General features: G+C 33.5%; 1 protein-coding gene across 3 annotated transcripts in view; it reads right to left on the bottom strand.

The window, feature by feature from the left end:
• Positions 1 to 4,586: 4,586 nt before the first annotated feature.
• The window catches only part of SEMA4A (semaphorin 4A), a 46,318-nt gene continuing 44,672 nt past the window's right edge, over positions 4,587 to 6,232 (bottom strand). For all 3 annotated transcript variants that reach the window (XM_067472600.1, XM_067472601.1, XM_067472602.1), the window contains one exon: positions 4,587 to 6,232. This exon is cut by the window's right edge and continues 925 nt beyond it. The gene's annotated coding sequence lies outside the window, so the exon portion shown is untranslated.

Genomic DNA, 6,232 nt, shown 5'->3' with positions numbered 1-6,232 from the left:
CTTCCGGCGGAGAGAGGCGCAGAGGGGGCGGGGCCACGCCGAAGCCACGCCCCTCCCCTCCGCTTCCCCCAAAAGAAGAAGAAGAGGGAATATCTCTGTGGAATGATGACCAGGGTGGGGCAAAGGACTCTTGCCTGCTGGAGCTAGGGGGGAATGTTTCAACTGACCAACTTGATTAGCATTGGATGGCCTGGCAGTGCCTGGGGCAATCTTTTGTTGAGAGGTGATTAGGTGTCCTTGTTGTAGGTTTTTGTCGGGCCATATGGCCATGTTCTATAGGCATTCTCTTCTGACGTTTTGCCTGCATCTGTGGCAAGCATCCTCAGAGGGAGTGAGGTCTGTTGGAAATAGGAAAAACGGTTTATATATCTGTGGAATAATGACCAGGGTGGGACTAAGGACTCTTGTCTGCTGGAGCTGGGTGGGAATGTTTCAACTGACCACCTTGATTAGCATTGCATGGCCTGGCAGTGCCTGGGGCAATCTTCTCTTGAGAGGTGATTAGATGTCTGAGTTGTTGTAGGTTTTTTCGGGCTATATGGCCATCTTCTAGAGGCATTCTTTCCTGACATTTCGCCTGCATCTGTGGCAAGCATCCTCAGAGGTAGTGAGGTCTGTTGGAAGTAGGAAAATGGGTTGATATATCTGTGGAATAATGACCAGGGTGGGACTAAGGACTCTTGTCTGCTGGAGCTTGGTGGGAATGTTTCCACTGACCACCTTGATTAGCATTGGATGGCCTGGCAGTGCCTGGGGGAATCTTTTGTTGAGAGGTGATTAGATGTGCCTGATTGTTTGCTCCAAGCACTGTCTGGCCATTATATGCTGTATTATTAGTATCATTATAAATAGGTAAGAATGAGCACAGATTATGATAAGAAGAGGTCAGAATAGGTTGTATTATTATTATTTATTGTAGAGAATGATAATAATGGATACATATCAATAATAATAATAATAATAATGGCACACAAGATAGAACAGGTTGTGGATTATAATAATAATTAATAATAATAATAAGGTATATATGTATTGTCGAATAATGAATATAGATTATGATAAGAAGAGGTCATAATAGGTTGTATTATTATTATTATTATTATTATTATTATTTATTGTAGAGAATGATAATAATGGATACATATCAATAATAATAATAATAATAATAATAATGGCACACAAGATAGAACAGGTTGTGGATTATAATAATAATAATAATAAGGTATATCTGCTTGGTGTGTAGAGATATATCTGTCTATTTGTGTGTCTGTATATATATTTGTGTGTTTGTGTAGAGATGTCATTTTTATAATAAATTTTATTAGATTATAATAGATATATAATATAATTATAATTATATGTCATATATTATAATATTGTATTGTATTATAGTATAGTATAATAGAATAGAATACAGTACAATATGGCACAATGGACTACATATGGCCCCTTCAGATAATAATATATCATATTATAATAATATATCATATTATATCATATTATATATCATATTATAATATTGTATTATATTATATTATAGTATAATATAATATAATACAATACAATATGGCACCATGGACTAGAATGGCCCCTTCAGATAATAATAAATATATATAATAGAATTAAATATAATATAATTATAATATAATTATATATCATATCATATAAATATATTATCATATTGTATCATATTATATTATAATATAATACAGTGCAATATGGTGCTGTGGACTAGATGGATCCTATTATTAGGATTCTATTATTATTATAATAAATATATATAATATAATTATATATCATATATTATAATATTGTATTATATTATATTATCGTATAATATAATATAATACAATACAATACAATATGGCACCGTGGACTAGAATGGCCCCTTCAGATAATAATAAATATATATAATAGAATTATAATAGAATTATATATAATAGAATTATAATAGAATTATATATCATATCATATAAATATATTATCATATTGTATCATATTATATTATAATATAATACAGTGCAATATGGCGCTGTGGACTAGATGGATCCTATTATTAGGATTCTATTATTATTATATTGGATTATAATAAATATATATAATAGAATTACATATCATATCATATCATAATATTGTATTATATTATATTATCGTATAATATAATACGTTATCATCAGCATATTGGAGTTCCATAACAGACTTTGTAGGTCTTCTTCTGAATGCGCACAGACTACGTTATCATCGGCATATTGGTCAAGATGTAATTTCCCTTTCTTTGTCTGTTTGTTAGCCGATGTAACTGTAAGTAGTTGTGAATCCAATGTAGTTGCAGAAAATCTGTATCTGTATGTCCAATGTGTAAAAGTTCTATAAAAGTTCTGATATATAATTAAATCCAATTAAAACTTTAAACTAAACTGTTTTAATGTATATTCCTGTTCTAATGTATGCTAATTGTACTTTATGTTATGCAGACATGTTCTCAATAAAGAAAATAATAAATCAAAACAGTCTGTATATATTTATATAGGATGAAACCGGCATCTTCTAATGCCAGGGACAAAGATGGAAGGAGCACTTCCTGGTGCCTAACTGCGCCTGCGTGGAGCCAGAGACAAAGATGGAGCCTATAACCCAGCCAGGGCTTCCTGTGCGAAATGCCAGTGACAAAGATGGAAGGCACACGTCCCGGCTTCTTGGTATCGAACTACGCGTGCGCAGTGCCAGGAACAAAGATGGAGAGAAAGCCCAAGCACAGCATCCCATTCTGCGCCTGGCTTCATCGCCTCCCTACTGCCCAACTGCGCATGCGCAACGCCAGGGACCAAGATGGAGGGAAAGCCTATGCCCGGCATAAGGCAGCCAGGACTTCTTGGAGCCCGACTGCGCAGGCGCAGTGCCAGGAGCAAAAATGGAAATGGCGCAATTATTTAAAGAGACATGACACTTTTAAATAAAAATAGTCTGTATAAACAACACAATGGATTTACACCTTCTGAATATCAAAACAAAACGAAACAACCGTGCTATCAACAACCAAACAGCCAACAATCACCATTTTGAAGCATCATCAGCACAATCGCTACTCCAAAGACAACCCATCCCAATTGGGAGTTAAACCGGAATCAAAGTGGTATAACTGTCCAGTGTGGAAAGGAGATTTAATATTTATATATATATATATATATATGATTATATAATATATAATAATAATATATTATAAATAATATAGTAATTATATTATATTACATAATTATATATAATTATATAATATATTATATAATAATAATAATAATAATAATATATTATTATTATTAATAATAATATATTATTATTATTAATAATAATAATAATATATTATTATTATTATTTCCTATCCGAACAATAAGCTTTAGATTATATATTATTAATAATATAGTTATTATATTATATAATTATATATAATTATATAATATATTATATAATATATAATCATAATATATTATTAATAATTGTTATATTATTATTTCCTATCCAAACAATAGGCTTTAGATTATATATGTTCTTGATAATATAATTATTATATTATATTATATAATTATATTACATATTATATTATATATAACAATATATTATTAATAATAATTGTTATATTATATTATTATTTCCTATCCGAACAATAGGCTTTAGATCATATATTATTAATAATATAATAATTATAATTATATTTAATTTTATAATATATTATATTATATATAATAAATTATTATTAATAATAAATTATATTATTATTTCCTATCCAAATAGGCTTTAGATTATATAATATATTATTAATAATATAATAATTATATTACATAATTATATATTATATAATATATAATATATTATTATTAATAATAATATTATATTATTATTAATAATAATATTATATTATTATTACTTCCTAACCAAACAATAGGCTTTAGATTATATATTATCAATAATATAATTATTATATTATATTATTATATATTGTTATATATTATATATAATATAATATTGATAATAATAATAATAATGATATATTATTATTATTTCTTAGCCAAACAATAGGCTTTAGATTATATATTGTATTATTAATTATATTAATTATATTATATTATATATAATAATATATCATTATTAATAATAATATTATATTATTATTATTTCCTTTCCAAACAATAGGCTTTTAATGTAATACCTTTCTTGTTATTTTTATTAATTTAATACCTTTGTTTTTATTTTTAATTATTATTATTTTTTGGGGGGGCTTTTTCAATGGAATGTCTTTTGCAAAACACGCATGCAAATCCCGAAACCTTCTCTCCAACCCAAACACACATTTAACATTAATTAACATTCATTAACATTATTTTTCATATTAATAGACATAAGAAACAAGATTATTTTGGGGGGAAAAATAATTAGAAATCCATGCAGGCACTGAGTTTGTTCATAGGCTTCCGAGGATCGCGGCCCACTGCCTTTGCTCTGGCTTTAAAGTGGTTTCAAACTGGGTTAATTCCACCGTGTGGACGCAATTTGCGTCCACACGGTGGAATTAACCCAGTTTGAAACCACTTTAAAGCCAGAGCAAAGGCAGTGGGCTGCGATCCTCGGAAGCTTTCTCTGCTCAAAGGAGAACAAACTTAACTTTCCCAGGCAGTCAGAGCATTGAGTGGTTAAAGTGGGTTAACTCTACGGTGCGGACGCAAGAGGGTTGAATGTGGGGCAGCGAAGCCAAGGCCTGTTTTGGGGTTCCAATGTGCTTGTTTAAGGGCTCTTTGCATAGAAAAACGTATTGATTTCTGCAGCAAAATGGAAGAAAATAGCAAAAAATACTCTAGAATATATTGTGTTATGTAAGGCCGGTCAGTCCTGAGGGTCACTCGGAAGGGTCAAGGGCAATCGACGCACCGGACATCCTTTTCTCGGACACACCAAGGGCTCTTCCTCCCATTGACAACCCATTGAGGGGGCCGCAAAGGTCATCCAATCCAATAAGATATACAACACAATTCGATCTCTCCTAGCAGATGGCCATCCCGCCAAAAGGAATTAAATGTAGCTCAATCTCGCCCATGAAAACCCATTCTTTTCTTTCCTTCTTTAACCCTAATTGGCTTGGAAGGGACTCCTAAAGGTCATCCAACTCACTACACTACTAGACAATCCGATCTCTCCCAGCAGATGGCCATCCTGCCAAAGGTGGTGGGAAATTGGCTCAGTCTCTATCATAAAAGCCCATTATTGTCCTTCCTTATTTAACCCTAATTGGCTTGGAAGGGACCCCCAAAGGTCATCCAACCCGATACGAGATACAACATAATTGGATCTCTCCTAGCAGATGGCCATCCAGCCAAAAGGAATTAAATGTAGCTCAATCTCGCCCATGAAAACTCATTCTTTTCTTTCCTTATTTAATCCTAATTGGCTTGGAAGGGACCCCCAAAGGTCATCCAAACCAATACAATATTGAACACAATCCGATCCCTCCCAGCAGATGGCCATTCAGTCAAAAGAGATGGGAAATTGGCTCAGTCTCTTATCATAAAAAGCCCATTATTTTCTTTCCTTATTTAACCCGAATTGGCTTGGAAGGGACCCCTAAAACGATCCAACTCAATACAAGATACAACACAATTCAATCTCTCCTAGCAGATGGCCATCCAGCCAAAAGGGATGAAATTATCCCAATCTCACACTAAATAAACCATTCTTTTCTTTCCTTATTTAACCCTAATTGGCTTGGAAGGGGCCCCTAAAGGTTGCCCAAACCAATATCATATACAACACAATTCGATCCCTCCCGGCAGATGGCCATCTAGTGACGAAGAAGGCAACTCCAGACCAATGGGGTGGGACATTGGCTCAGAAACCCACCCCTCTCTTTCTTCCGAGGCTTGGAAGGGGACCCCCAAAAGGTCATCCAAACCAACCCCATTATGCTGGGCACAATCCGATCCCTCCTGGCGGATGACCATCTGCTGAAAAAGACGGCAATTCAGTATCAATGGGACGGAAACCTAATTGGCTTGGGACCCTTGAAGGTCATCCAAACCCACCCTGTTCTGCTAAGCGACCCCACCCGATCCCTCCTGGCAGATGACCATCTGCTAAAAAAGACGGCGATTCGGTATCAATGGGACGGAAACCTAATTGGCTTGGGACCCTTGAAGGTCATCCAAACCCACCCTGTTCTGCTAAGCAACCCCATTTGATCTCTCCTGGC

Source organism: Anolis sagrei, chromosome 12, assembly GCF_037176765.1.
Source record: "Anolis sagrei isolate rAnoSag1 chromosome 12, rAnoSag1.mat, whole genome shotgun sequence".
Taxonomy (NCBI): domain Eukaryota; kingdom Metazoa; phylum Chordata; class Lepidosauria; order Squamata; family Dactyloidae; genus Anolis; species Anolis sagrei.
The sequence above is the reverse complement of the archived record's forward strand: the minus strand, read 5'-3'. Positions and strand labels throughout refer to the sequence as shown.